The sequence below is a fragment of the Pongo abelii genome, chromosome 19, assembly GCF_028885655.2.
Source record: "Pongo abelii isolate AG06213 chromosome 19, NHGRI_mPonAbe1-v2.0_pri, whole genome shotgun sequence".
Taxonomy (NCBI): domain Eukaryota; kingdom Metazoa; phylum Chordata; class Mammalia; order Primates; family Hominidae; genus Pongo; species Pongo abelii.
In genome coordinates, this window is record NC_072004.2 from 36,505,343 (window position 1) to 36,521,577 (window position 16,235).

The following is a 16,235-nucleotide window of genomic DNA, read 5'->3' on the forward strand; positions in this document are numbered from 1 at the left end:
ACAAACTCACACGAAAACGAGACAGAAGCATTCTCCCAAACTTCTCCGTGAGAAGTGAATTCAACCCACAGAGTTTAACGTTTCTTTTCATGGAGCAGTTTGGAAACACACTTTGTGCAGTATATGCAAGGGGTCATTGGGAAAGCTATGAGGCCTGTGTTCCAAAAGTCTATATCTTCACATATAACCTAGAAAGAAGCATTCTCAGAAACTACATTGTGTTGGTTGCATTCAACTCACAGAGGGGAATATTCCTTTTGTTAGAGCAGTCCTGAAACACTGTTTTTTTATAATCTACAATTGGATATTTGCAGACCTCTCAGGCCTGTGGTGGGAAGGGAAATTTCTTCTCAAAACACCTATAGAGAAACATTCTCAGAAACCATTTTGTGATATGTGCATTCAACTCACAGAGTTGAACATTCCTTTTGTTGGAGCAGTTTTGAAACACTCTTTTTGTAGAATCTGCATGTGGATATTTGGACCACTTATAGGAATTTGCTGGAAACGGGATATCCTCACACAAAAGCGAGACAGAAGCATTCTCACAAACTCCTTTCTGATGTGTGCTCTCGACTCAGAGATGTGAAACTGACTTTTCATAGAGCAGTTTGGAAACACTCTTTTTCTAGGATCTGCACGTGGACATTTGGAGCCCTTTGAGGCCTGTGCTGGAAAGGCAATATCTTCACGTAACAAGTAGACAGAAACATTCTCTGAAACTTCTTGTTTTGTGTGCATTCAACTCACAGAGTTGAACATTCCTTTTGACAGAGAAATTTTGAAACACTCTTTTTATCGAATGCGCAAGTGGATATTTGGACCGCTTCTAGGAATTCGTTGGAAACGGGACACCCTCACACCAAAACAAGACAGAAGCGTTCTCACAGGCTTCTGTGTGATGTGAGCATTCAGCTCACAGAGCTGAACCTTTCTTTTGTTAGAGCAATTTTGAAACACTCTTTTTCTAGAATCGGCAAGTGGACATTTGGAGGGCTTTGAGGCCTGTGGTGGAAAGGAAATATCTTCACATCAAAACTAGACAGAAGCATTCTCTGAATCTTCTTTGTGCTGTGTGCATTCAACTCAAAGAGTTGAACACTCCTTTGAAGAGAGACATTTTGAAACACTCTTTTTGTAGAATCTGTAAGGGGAAATTTGCACCGCTTGTAGGAATTCGTTGGAAACGGGACAAACTCACACGAAAACTAGACAGAAGCATTCTCACAAACTTCTCTGTGAGAAGTGAATTCAACCCACAGAGTTTAACGTTTCTTTTCATGGAGCAGTTTGGAAACACACTTTTTGCAGTATATGCAAGTGGTCATTCGGAATGCTATGAGGCCTGTGTTTGAAAAGGCAATATCTTCACATATAACCTAGAAAGAATCATTATCAGAAACTACTTTTTGTTGGTTGCATTCAACTCACACAGGGGAATATTCCTTTTGTTAGAGCAGCCATGAAACACTGTTTTTTTATAATCTGCAATTGGACATTTGGAGAGCTCTGAGGCCTCAGGTGGGAAGGGAAATTTCTTCACAAAACACCTTGAGAGAAGCATTCTCAGAAACCGCTTTGTGATGTGTGCATTCAACTCACAGTGTTGAACATTCCTTTGCTTAGAGCAGTTTTGAAACACTCTTTTTGTAGAATCTGCATGTGGATATTTGGACCACTTATAGGCACTTGCTGGAAACGGGATATCCTCGCACAAAAGCGAGACAGAAGCATTCTCACAAACTCCTTTCTGATGTGTGCTCTCAACTCAGAGATGTGAACCTGACTTTTCATAGAGCAGTTTGGAAACACTGCTTTTCTAGGATCTGCAAGTGGACATTTGGAGCCCTTTGAGGCCTGTGCTGGAAAGGCAATATCTTCACATAACAAGTAGACAGAAACATTCTCTGTAACTTCTTGTTTTGTGTGCATTCAACTCACAGAGTTGAACATTCCTTTTGACAGAGAAATTTTGAAACACTCTTTTTATAGAATGCGCAAGGGGATCTTTGTACCACTTATAGGAATTTGCTGGAAACGGGATGTCCTCACACCAAAACGAGATAGAAGCATTCTCACAAACTACTATGTGATGTGTGCTCTCAACTCAGAGATGTGAACCTGACTATTGATAGAGCAGTTTGGAAACACTCTTTTTCTAGGATCTGCAAGTGGACATTTGGAGCGCTTTCAGGCCTGTGCTGGAAAGGAAATATCTTCACATAACAAGTAGACAGAAGCATTCTCTGAAACTTCTTTGTGGTGTGTGCATTCAACTCACGGAGTTCAACACTCCTGTTAACAGAGACATTTTGAAACTCTCTTTTTGTGGAATCTGCAAGAGGAAATTTGGACCGCTTGTAGGAATTCGCTGGAAACGGGACCAACTCAAACGAAAACGAGACAGAAGCATTCTCCCAAACTTCTCCGTGAGAAGTGAATTCAACCCACAGAGTTTAACGTTTCTTTTCATGGTGCAGTTTGGAAACACACTTTGTGCAGTATATGCAAGGGGTCATTGGGAAAGCTATGAGGCCTGTGTTCCAAAAGTCTATATCTTCACATATAACCTAGAAAGAAGCATTTTCAGAAACTACATTGTGTTGGTTGCATTCAACTCACAGAGGGGAATATTCCTTTTTTTAGAGCAGTCCTGAAACACTGTTTTTTTATAATCTACAATTGGATATTTGCAGACCTCTCAGGCCTGTGGTGGGAAGGGAAATTTCTTCTCAAAACACCTATAGAGAAACATTCTCAGAAACCATTTTGTGATATGTGCATTCAACTCACAGAGTTGAACATTCCTTTTGTTGGAGCAGTTTTGAAACACTCTTTTTGTAGAATCTGCATGTGGATATTTGGACCACTTATAGGAATTTGCTGGAAACGGGATATCCTCACACAAAAGCGAGACAGAAGCATTCTCACAAACTCCTTTCTGATGTGTGCTCTCGACTCAGAGATGTGAACCTGACTTTGCATAGAGCAGTTTGGAAACACTCTTTTTCTAGGATCTGCAAGTGGACATTTGGAGCCCTTTGAGGCCTGTGCTGGAAAGGCAATATCTTCACGTAACAAGTAGACAGAAACATTCTCTGAAAGTTCTTGTTTTGTGTGCATTCAACTCACAGAGTTGAACATTCCTTTTGACAGAGAAATTTTGAAACACTCTTTTTATCGAATGCGCAAGTGGATATTTGGACCGCTTCTAGGAATTCGTTGGAAACGGGACACCCTCACACCAAAACAAGACAGAAGCGTTCTCACAGGCTTCTGTGTGATGTGAGCATTCAGCTCACAGAGCTGAACCTTTCTTTTGTTAGAGCAATTTTGAAACACTCTTTTTCTAGAATCGGCAAGTGGACATTTGGAGGGCTTTGAGGCCTGTGGTGGAAAGGAAATATCTTCACATCAAAACTAGACAGAAGCATTCTCTGAATCTTCTTTGTGCTGTGTGCATTCAACTCAAAGAGTTGAACACTCCTTTGAAGAGAGACATTTTGAAACACTCTTTTTGTAGAATCTGTAAGGGGAAATTTGCACCGCTTGTAGGAATTCGTTGGAAACGGGCAAACTCACACCAAAACTAGACAGAAGCATTCTCACAAACTTCTCTGTGAGAAGTGAATTCAACCCACAGAGTTTAACGTTTCTTTTCATGGAGCAGTTTGGAAACACACTTTTTGCAGTATATGCAAGTGGTCATTCGGAATGCTATGAGGCCTGTGTTTGAAAAGGCAATATCTTCACATATAACCTAGAAAGAATCATTATCAGAAACTACTTTTTGTTGGTTGCATTCAACTCACACAGGGGAATATTCCTTTTGTTAGAGCAGCCATGAAACACTGTTTTTTTATAATCTGCAATTGGACATTTGGAGAGCTCTGAGGCCTCAGGTGGGAAGGGAAATTTCTTCACAAAACACCTTGAGAGAAGCATTCTCAGAAACCGCTTTGTGATGTGTGCATTCAACTCACAGTGTTGAACATTCCTTTGCTTAGAGCAGTTTTGAAACACTCTTTTTGTAGAATCTGCATGTGGATATTTGGACCACTTATAGGCACTTGCTGGAAACGGGATATCCTCACACAAAAGCGAGACAGAAGCATTCTCACAAACTCCTTTCTGATGTGTGCTCTCAACTCAGAGATGTGTACCTGACTTTTCATAGAGCAGTTTGGAAACACTCTTTTTCTAGGATCTGCAAGTGGACATTTGGAGCCCTTTGAGGCCTGTGCTGGAAAGGCAATATCTTCACATAACAAGTAGACAGAAACATTCTCTGAAACTTCTTGTTTTGTGTGCATTCAACTCACAGAGTTGAACATTCCTTTTGACAGAGAAATTTTGAAACACTCTTTTTATAGAATGCGCAAGGGGATATTTGGACCACTTATAGGAATTTGCTGGAAACGGGATGTCCTCACACCAAAACGAGACAGAAGCATTCTCACAAACTACTTTGTGATGTGTGCTCTCAACTCAGAGATGTGAACCTGACTATTGATAGAGCAGTTTGGAAACACTCTTTTTCTAGGATCTGCAAGTGGACATTTGGAGCGCTTTCAGGCCTGTGCTGGAAAGGAAATATCTTCACATAACAAGTAGACAGAAGCATTCTCTGAAACTTCTTTGTGGTGTGTGCATTCAACTCCCAGAGTTGAACATTCCTCTTGACAGAGAAGTTTTGAAACACTCTTTTTATAGAATGTGCAAGTGGATATTTGGACCGCTTCTAGGAATTCGTTGGAAACGGGACAACCTCACACAAAAACAAGACAGAAGCGTTCTCACAAGCTTCTGTGTGATGTGAGCATTCAGCTCACAGTGCTGAACCTTTCTTTTGATAGAGCAATTTTGAAACACTCTTTTTCTGGAATCGGCAAGTGGACATTTGAGCGCTTTGAGGCCTGCGGTGGAAAGGAAATATCTTCACATCAAAACTAGACAGAAGCATTCTCTGAATCTTCTTTGTGGTGTGTGCATTCAACTCACAGAGTTGAACACTCCTCTTAACAGAGACATTTTGAAACACTCTTTTTGTAGGATCTGCAAGTGGAAATTTGGACCGCTTCCAAGAATTCATTGGAAAGGGACAAACTCACACGAAAACTAGACAAAAGCATTCTCACAAACTTCTCTGTGAGAAGTGAATTCAACCCACATAGTTTAACGTTTCTTTCCATGGAGCAGTTTGGAAACACACATTGTGCAGTATATGCAAGGGGTCATTCGGAAAGCTATGAGGCCTGTGTTCCAAAAGTCTATATCTTCACATATAACCTAGAAAGAAGCATTCTCAGAAACCACATTGTGTTGGTTGCCTTCAACTCACAGAGGGGAATATTCCTTTTGTTAGAGCAGCCATGAAACACTGTTTCTGTATAATCTGCAATTGGATATTTGCAGATCTCTGAGGCCTCTGGTGGGAAGGAAAATTTCTTCTCAAAACACCTATAGAGAAACATTCTCAGAAACCACTTTGTGATATGTGCATTCAACTCACAGAGTTGAACATTCCTTTTGTTAGAGCAGTTTTGAAGGACTCTTTTTGTAGAATCTGCATGTGGATATTTGGACCACTTATAGGAATTTGCTGGAAACGGGATATCCTCACACAAAAACGAGACAGAAGCATTCTCACAAACTCCCTTGTGATGTGTGCTCTCAACTCAGAGATGTGAAACTGACTATTGATAGAGCAGTTTGGAAACACTCTTTTTCTAAGATCTGCAAGTGGACATTTGGAGCGCTTTGAGGCCTGCGCTGGAAAGGAAATATCTTCACATCAAAACTAGCCAGAAGCATTCTCTGAATCTTCTTTGTGGTGTGTGCATTCAACTCACAGAATTCAACACTCCTTTTAACAGAGACATTTTGAAACTCTCTTTTTGTGGAATCTGCAAGAGGAAATTTGGACCGCATGTAGGAATTCGCTGGAAACGGGACAAACTCACACGAAAACGAGACAGAAGCATTCTCCCAAACTTCTCCGTGAGAAGTGAATTCAACCCACAGAGTTTAACGTTTCTTTTCATGGAGCAGTTTGGAAACACACTTTGTGCAGTATATGCAAGGGGTCATTGGGAAAGCTATGAGGCCTGTGTTCCAAAAGTCTATATCTTCACATATAACCTAGAAAGAAGCATTTTCAGAAACTACATTGTGTTGGTTGCATTCAACTCACAGAGGGGAATATTCCTTTTGTTAGAGCAGTCCTGAAACACTGTTTTTTTATAATCTACAATTGGATATTTGCAGACCTCTCAGGCCTGTGGTGGGAAGGGAAATTTCTTCTCAAAACACCTATAGAGAAACATTCTCAGAAACCATTTTGTGATATGTGCATTCAACTCACAGAGTTGAACATTCCTTTTGTTGGAGCAGTTTTGAAACACTCTTTTTGTAGAATCTGCATGTGGATATTTGGACCACTTATAAGAATTTGCTGGAAACGGGATATCCTCACACAGAAGCGAGACAGAAGCATTCTCACAAACTCCTTTCTGATGTGTGCTCTCGACTCAGAGATGTGAACCTGACTTTGCATAGAGCAGTTTGGAAACACTCTTTTTCTAGGATCTGCAAGTGGACATTTGGAGCCCTTTGAGGCCTGTGCTGGAAAGGCAATATCTTCACGTAACAAGTAGACAGAAACATTCTCTGAAACTTCTTGTTTTGTGTGCATTCAACTCACAGAGTTGAACATTCCTTTTGACAGAGAAATTTTGAAACACTCTTTTTATCGAATGCGCAAGTGAATATTTTGACCGCTTCTAGGAATTCGTTGGAAACGGGACACCCTCACACCAAAACAAGACAGAAGCGTTCTCACAGGCTTCTGTGTGATGTGAGCATTCAGCTCACAGAGCTGAACCTTTCTTTTGTTAGAGCAATTTTGAAACACTCTTTTTCTAGAATCGGCAAGTGGACATTTGGAGGGCTTTGAGGCCTGTGGTGGAAAGGAAATATCTTCACATCAAAACTAGACAGAAGCATTCTCTGAATCTTCTTTGTGCTGTGTGCATTCAACTCAAAGAGTTGAACACTCCTTTGAAGAGAGACATTTTGAAACACTCTTTTTGTAGAATCTGTAAGGGGAAATTTGCACCGCTTGTAGGAATTCGTTGGAAACGGGACAAACTCACACCAAAACTAGACAGAAGCATTCTCACAAACTTCTCTGTGAGAAGTGAATTCAACCCACAGAGTTTAACGTTTCTTTTCATGGAGCAGTTTGGAAACACACTTTTTGCAGTATATGCAAGTGGTCATTCGGAATGCTATGAGGCCTGTGTTTGAAAAGGCAATATCTTCACATATAACCTAGAAAGAATCATTATCAGAAACTACTTTTTGTTGGTTGCATTCAACTCACACAGGGGAATATTCCTTTTGTTAGAGCAGCCATGAAACACTGTTTTTTTATAATCTGCAATTGGACATTTGGAGAGCTCTGAGGCCTCAGGTGGGAAGGGAAATTTCTTCACAAAACACCTTGAGAGAAGCATTCTCAGAAACCGCTTTGTGATGTGTGCATTCAACTCACAGTGTTGAACATTCCTTTGCTTAGAGCAGTTTTGAAACACTCTTTTTGCAGAATCTGCATGTGGATATTTGGACCACTAATAGGCACTTGCTGGAAACGGGATATCCTCGCACAAAAGCGAGACAGAAGCATTCTCACAAACTCCTTTCTGATGTGTGCTCTCAACTCAGAGATGTGAACCTGACTTTTCATAGAGCAGTTTGGAAACACTGCTTTTCTAGGATCTGCAAGTAGACATTTGGAGCCCTTTGAGGCCTGTGCTGGAAAGGCAATATCTTCACATAACAAGTAGACAGAAACATTCTCTGTAACTTCTTGTTTTGTGTGCATTCAACTCACAGAGTTGAACATTCCTTTTGACAGAGAAATTTTGAAACACTCTTTTTATAGAATGCGCAAGGGGATCTTTGTACCACTTATAGGAATTTGCTGGAAACGGGATGTCCTCACACCAAAACGAGATAGAAGCATTCTCACAAACTACTATGTGATGTGTGCTCTCAACTCAGAGATGTGAACCTGACTATTGATAGAGCAGTTTGGAAACACTCTTTTTCTAGGATCTGCAAGTGGACATTTGGAGCGCTTTCAGGCCTGTGCTGGAAAGGAAATATCTTCACATAACAAGTAGACAGAAGCATTCTCTGAAACTTCTTTGTGGTGTGTGCATTCAACTCACGGAGTTCAACACTCCTGTTAACAGAGACATTTTGAAACTCTCTTTTTGTGGAATCTGCAAGAGGAAATTTGGACCGCTTGTAGGAATTCGCTGGAAACGGGACAAACTCACACGAAAACGAGACAGAAGCATTCTCCCAAACTTCTCCGTGAGAAGTGAATTCAACCCACAGAGTTTAACGTTTCTTTTCATGGTGCAGTTTGGAAACACACTTTGTGCAGTATATGCAAGGGGTCATTGGGAAAGCTATGAGGCCTGTGTTCCAAAAGTCTATATCTTCACATATAACCTAGAAAGAAGCATTTTCAGAAACTACATTGTGTTGGTTGCATTCAACTCACAGAGGGGAATATTCCTTTTGTTAGAGCAGTCCTGAAACACTGTTTTTTATAATCTACAATTGGATATTTGCAGACCTCTCAGGCCTGTGGTGGGAAGGGAAATTTCTTCTCAAAACACCTATAGAGAAACATTCTCAGAAACCATTTTGTGATATGTGCATTCAACTCACAGAGTTGAACATTCCTTTTGTTGGAGCAGTTTTGAAACACTCTTTTTGTAGAATCTGCATGTGGATATTTGGACCACTTATAGGAATTTGCTGGAAACGGGATATCCTCACACAAAAGCGAGACAGAAGCATTCTCACAAACTCCTTTCTGATGTGTGCTCTCGACTCAGAGATGTGAACCTGACTTTGCATAGAGCAGTTTGGAAACACTCTTTTTCTAGGATCTGCAAGTGGACATTTGGAGCCCTTTGAGGCCTGTGCTGGAAAGGCAATATGTCCACGTAACAAGTAGACAGAAACATTCTCTGAAAGTTCTTTTTTTGTGTGCATTCAACTCACAGAGTTGAACATTCCTTTTGACAGAGAAATTTTGAAACACTCTTTTTATCGAATGCGCAAGTGGATATTTGGACCGCTTCTAGGAATTCGTTGGAAACGGGACACCCTCACACCAAAACAAGACAGAAGCGTTCTCACAGGCTTCTGTGTGATGTGAGCATTCAGCTCACAGAGCTGAACCTTTCTTTTGTTAGAGCAATTTTGAAACACTCTTTTTCTAGAATCGGCAAGTGGACATTTGGAGGGCTTTGAGGCCTGTGGTGGAAAGGAAATATCTTCACATCAAAACTAGACAGAAGCATTCTCTGAATCTTCTTTGTGCTGTGTGCATTCAACTCAAAGAGTTGAACACTCCTTTGAAGAGAGACATTTTGAAACACTCTTTTTGTAGAATCTGTAAGGGGAAATTTGCACCGCTTGTAGGAATTCGTTGGAAACGGGACAAACTCACACCAAAACTAGACAGAAGCATTCTCACAAACTTCTCTGTGAGAAGTGAATTCAACCCACAGAGTTTAACGTTTCTTTTCATGGAGCAGTTTGGAAACACACTTTTTGCAGTATATGCAAGTGGTCATTCGGAATGCTATGAGGCCTGTGTTTGAAAAGGCAATATCTTCACATATAACCTAGAAAGAATCATTATCAGAAACTACTTTATGTTGGTTGCATTCAACTCACACAGGGGAATATTCCTTTTGTTAGAGCAGCCATGAAACACTGTTTTTTTATAATCTGCAATTGGACATTTGGAGAGCTCTGAGGCCTCAGGTGGGAAGGGAAATTTCTTCACAAAACACCTTGAGAGAAGCATTCTCAGAAACCGCTTTGTGATGTGTGCATTCAACTCACAGTGTTGAACATTCCTTTGCTTAGAGAAGTTTTGAAACACTCTTTTTGTAGAATCTGCATGTGGATATTTGGACCACTTATAGGCACTTGCTGGAAACGGGATATCCTCGCACAAAAGCGAGACAGAAGCATTCTCACAAACTCCTTTCTGATGTGTGCTCTCAACTCAGAGATGTGAACCTGACTTTTCATAGAGCAGTTTGGAAACACTGCTTTTCTAGGATCTGCAAGTGGACATTTGGAGCCCTTTGAGGCCTGTGCTGGAAAGGCAATATCTTCACATAACAAGTAGACAGAAACATTCTCTGTAACTTCTTGTTTTGTGTGCATTCAACTCACAGAGTTGAACATTCCTTTTGACAGAGAAATTTTGAAACACTCTTTTTATAGAATGCGCAAGGGGATCTTTGGACCACTTATAGGAATTTGCTGGAAACGGGATGTCCTCACACCAAAACGAGATAGAAGCATTCTCACAAACTACTATGTGATGTGTGCTCTCAACTCAGAGATGTGAACCTGACTATTGATAGAGCAGTTTGGAAACACTCTTTTTCTAGGATCTGCAAGTGGACATTTGGAGCGCTTTCAGGCCTGTGCTGGAAAGGAAATATCTTCACATAACAAGTAGACAGAAGCATTCTCTGAAACTTCTTTGCGGTGTGTGCATTCAACTCCCAGAGTTGAACATTCCTCTTGACAGAGAAGTTTTGAAACACTCTTTTTATAGAATGTGCAAGTGGATATTTGGACCGCTTCTAGGAATTCGTTGGAAACGGGACACCCTCACACAAAAACAAGACACAAGCGTTCTCAGAAGCTTCTGTGTGATGTGAGCATTCAGCTCACAGTGCTGAACCTTTCTTTTGATAGAGCAATTTTGAAACACTCTTTTTCTGGAATCGGCAAGTGGACATTTGAGCGCTTTGAGGCCTGCGGTGGAAAGGAAATATCTTCACATCAAAACTAGACAGAAGCATTCTCTGAATCTTCTTTGTGGTGTGTGCATTCAACTCACAGAGTTGAACACTCCTCTTAACAGAGACATTTTGAAACACTCTTTTTGTAGGATCTGCAAGTGGAAATTTGGACCGCTTCCAAGAATTCATTGGAAAGGGACAAACTCACACGAAAACTAGACAAAAGCATTCTCACAAACTTCTCTGTGAGAAGTGAATTCAACCCACATAGTTTAACGTTTCTTTCCATGGAGCAGTTTGGAAACACACATTGTGCAGTATATGCAAGGGGTCATTCGGAATGCTATGAGGCCTGTGTTCCAAAAGTCTATATCTTCACATATAACCTAGAAAGAAGCATTCTCAGAAACCACATTGTGTTGGTTGCCTTCAACTCACAGAGGGGAATATTCCTTTTGTTAGAGCAGCCATGAAACACTGTTTCTGTATAATCTGCCATTGGATATTTGCAGATCTCTGAGGCCTCTGGTGGGAAGGAAAATTTCTTCTCAAAACACCTATAGAGAAACATTCTCAGAAACCACTTTGTGATATGTGCATTCAACTCACAGAGTTGAACATTCCTTTTGTTAGAGCAGTTTTGAAGGACTCTTTTTGTAGAATCTGCATGTGGATATTTGGACCACTTATAGGAATTTGCTGGAAACGGGATATCCTCACACAAAAACGAGACAGAAGCATTCTCACAAACTCCCTTGTGATGTGTGCTCTCAACTCAGAGATGTGAAACTGACTATTGATAGAGCAGTTTGGAAACACTCTTTTTCTAAGATCTGCAAGTGGACATTTGGAGCGCTTTGAGGCCTGCACTGGAAAGGAAATATCTTCACATCAAAACTAGCCAGAAGCATTCTCTGAAACTTCTTTGTGGTGTGTGCATTCAACTCACAGAGTTCAACACTCCTTTTAACAGAGACATTTTGAAACTCTCTTTTTGTGGAATCTGCAAGAGGAAATTTGGACCGCTTGTAGGAATTCGCTGGAAACGGGACAAACTCACACGAAAACGAGACAGAAGCATTCTCCCAAACTTCTCCGTGAGAAGTGAATTCAACCCACAGAGTTTAACGTTTCTTTTCATGGAGCAGTTTGGAAACACACTTTGTGCAGTATATGCAAGGGGTCATTGGGAAAGCTATGAGGCCTGTGTTCCAAAAGTCTATATCTTCACATATAACCTAGAAAGAAGCATTCTCAGAAACTACATTGTGTTGGTTGCATTCAACTCACAGAGGGGAATATTCCTTTTGTTAGAGCAGTCCTGAAACACTGTTTTTTTATAATCTACAATTGGATATTTGCAGACCTCTCAGGCCTGTGGTGGGAAGGGAAACTTCTTCTCAAAACACCTATAGAGAAACATTCTCAGAAACCATTTTGTGATATGTGCATTCAACTCACAGAGTTGAACATTCCTTTTGTTGGAGCAGTTTTGAAACACTCTTTTTGTAGAATCTGCATGTGGATATTTGGACCACTTATAGGAATTTGCTGGAAACGGGATATCCTCACACAAAAGCGAGACAGAAGCATTCTCACAAACTCCTTTCTGATGTGTGCTCTCGACTCAGAGATGTGAACCTGACTTTGCATAGAGCAGTTTGGAAACACTCTTTTTCTAGGATCTGCAAGTGGACATTTGGAGCCCTTTGAGGCCTGTGCTGGAAAGGCAATATCTTCACGTAAGAAGTAGACAGAAACATTCTCTGAAACTTCTTGTTTTGTGTGCATTCAACTCACAGAGTTGAACATTCCTTTTGACAGAGAAATTTTGAAACACTCTTTTTATCGAATGCGCAAGTGGATATTTGGACGGCTTCTAGGAATTCGTTGGAAACGGGACACCCTCACACCAAAACAAGACAGAAGCGTTCTCACAGGCTTCTGTGTGATGTGAGCATTCAGCTCACAGAGCTGAACCTTTCTTTTGTTAGAGCAATTTTGAAACACTCTTTTTCTAGAATCGGCAAGTGGACATTTGGAGGGCTTTGAGGCCTGTGGTGGAAAGGAAATATCTTCACATCAAAACTAGACAGAAGCATTCTCTGAATCTTCTTTGTGCTGTGTGCATTCAACTCAAAGAGTTGAACACTCCTTTGAAGAGAGACATTTTGAAACACTCTTTTTGTAGAATCTGTAAGGGGAAATTTGCACCGCTTGTAGGAATTCGTTGGAAACGGGACAAACTCACACCAAAACTAGACAGAAGCATTCTCACAAACTTCTCTGTGAGAAGTGAATTCAACCCACAGAGTTTAACGTTTCTTTTCATGGAGCAGTTTGGAAACACACTTTTTGCGGTATATGCAAGTGGTCATTCGGAATGCTATGAGGCCTGTGTTTGAAAAGGCAATATCTTCACATATAACCTAGAAAGAATCATTATCAGAAACTACTTTTTGTTGGTTGCATTCAACTCACTCAGGGGAATATTCCTTTTGTTAGAGCAGCCATGAAACACTGTTTTTTTATAATCTGCAATTGGACATTTGGAGAGCTCTGAGGCCTCAGGTGGGAAGGGAAATTTCTTCCCAAAACACCTTGAGAGAAGCATTCTCAGAAACCGCTTTGTGATGTGTGCATTCAACTCACAGTGTTGAACATTCCTTTGCTTAGAGCAGTTTTGAAACACTCTTTTTGTAGAATCTGCATGTGGATATTTGGACCACTTATAGGCACTTGCTGGAAACGGGATATCCTCGCACAAAAGCGAGACAGAAGCATTCTCACAAACTCCTTTCTGATGTGTGCTCTCAACTCAGAGATGTGAACCTGACTTTTCATAGAGCAGTTTGGAAACACTGCTTTTCTAGGATCTGCAAGTGGACATTTGGAGCCCTTTGAGGCCTGTGCTGGAAAGGCAATATCTTCACATAACAAGTAGACAGAAACATTCTCTGTAACTTCTTGTTTTGTGTGCATTCAACTCACAGAGTTGAACATTCCTTTTGACAGAGAAATTTTGAAACACTCTTTTTATAGAATGCGCAAGGGGATCTTTGGACCACTTATAGGAATTTGCTGGAAACGGGATGTCCTCACACCAAAACGAGATAGAAGCATTCTCACAAACTACTATGTGATGTGTGCTCTCAACTCAGAGATGTGAACCTGACTATTGATAGAGCAGTTTGGAAACACTCTTTTTCTAGGATCTGCAAGTGGACATTTGGAGCGCTTTCAGGCCTGTGCTGGAAAGGAAATATCTTCACATAACAAGTAGACAGAAGCATTCTCTGAAACTTCTTTGCGGTGTGTGCATTCAACTCCCAGAGTTGAACATTCCTCTTGACAGAGAAGTTTTGAAACACTCTTTTTATAGAATGTGCAAGTGGATATTTGGACCGCTTCTAGGAATTCGTTGGAAACGGGACACCCTCACACAAAAACAAGACAGAAGCGTTCTCACAAGCTTCTGTGTGACGTGAGCATTCAGCTCACAGTGCTGAACCTTTCTTTTGATAGAGCAATTTTGAAACACTCTTTTTCTGGAATCGGCAAGTGGACATTTGAGCGCTTTGATGCCTGTGGTGGAAAGGAAATATCTTCACATCAAAACTAGACAGAAGCATTCTCTGAATCTTCTTTATGGTGTGTGCATTCAACTCACAGAGTTGAAAACTCCTCTTAACAGAGACATTTTGAAACACTCTTTTTGTAGGATCTGCAAGTGGAAATTTGGACCGCTTCCAAGAATTCATTGGAAAGGGACAAACTCACACGAAAACTAGACAAAAGCATTCTCACAAACTTCTCTGTGAGAAGTGAATTCAACACACATAGTTTAACGTTTCTTTCCATGGAGGAGTTTGGAAACACACATTGTGCAGTATATGCAAGGGGTCATTCGGAATGCTATGAGGCCTGTGTTCCAAAAGTCTATATCTTCACATATAACCTAGAAAGAAGCATTCTCAGAAACCACATTGTGTTGGTTGCCTTCAACTCACAGAGGGGAATATTCCTTTTGTTAGAGCAGCCATGAAACACTGTTTCTGTATAATCTGCAATTGGATATTTGCAGATCTCTGAGGCCTCTGGTGGGAAGGAAAATTTCTTCTCAAAACACCTATAGAGAAACATTCTCAGAAACCACTTTGTGATATGTGCATTCAACTCACAGAGTTGAACATTCCTTTTGTTAGAGCAGTTTTGAAGGACTCTTTTTGTAGAATCTGCATGTGGATATTTGGACCACTTATAGGAATTTGCTGGAAACGGGATATCCTCACACAAAAACGAGACAGAAGCATTCTCACAAACTCCCTTGTGATGTGTGCTCTCAACTCAGAGATGTGAAACTGACTATTGATAGAGCAGTTTGGAAACACTCTTTTTCTAAGATCTGCAAGTGGACATTTGGAGCGCTTTGAGGCCTGCGCTGGAAAGGAAATATCTTCACATCAAAACTAGCCAGAAGCATTCTCTGAAACTTCTTTGTGGTGTGTGCATTCAACTCACAGAGTTCAACACTCCTTTTAACAGTGACATTTTGAAACTCTCTTTTTGTGGAATCTGCAGGAGGAAATTTGGACCGCTTGTAGGAATTCGCTGGAAACGGGACAAACTCACACGAAAACGAGACAGAAGCATTCTCCCAAACTTCTCCGTGAGAAGTGAATTCAACCCACAGAGTTTAACGTTTCTTTTCATGGAGCAGTTTGGAAACACACTTTGTGCAGTATATGCAAGGGGTCATTGGGAAAGCTATGAGGCCTGTGTTCCAAAAGTCTATATCTTCACATATAACCTAGAAAGAAGCATTCTCAGAAACTACATTGTGTTGGTTGCATTCAACTCACAGAGGGGAATATTCCTTTTGTTAGAGCAGTCCTGAAACACTGTTTTTTTATAATCTACAATTGGATATTTGCAGACCTCTCAGGCCTGTGGTGGGAAGGGAAATTTCTTCTCAAAACACCTATAGAGAAACATTCTCAGAAACCATTTTGTGATATGTGCATTCAACTCACAGAGTTGAACATTCCTTTTGTTGGAGCAGTTTTGAAACACTCTTTTTGTAGAATCTGAATGTGGATATTTGGACCACTTATAGGAATTTGCTGGAAACGGGATATCCTCACACAAAAGCGAGACAGAAGCATTCTCACAAACTCCTTTCTGATGTGTGCTCTCGACTCAGAGATGTGAACCTGACTTTGCATAGAGCAGTTTGGAAACACTCTTTTTCTAGGATCTGCAAGTGGACATTTGGAGCCCTTTGAGGCCTGTGCTGGAAAGGCAATATCTTCACGTAACAAGTAGACAGAAACATTCTCTGAAACTTCTTGTTTTGTGTGCATTCAACTCACAGAGTTG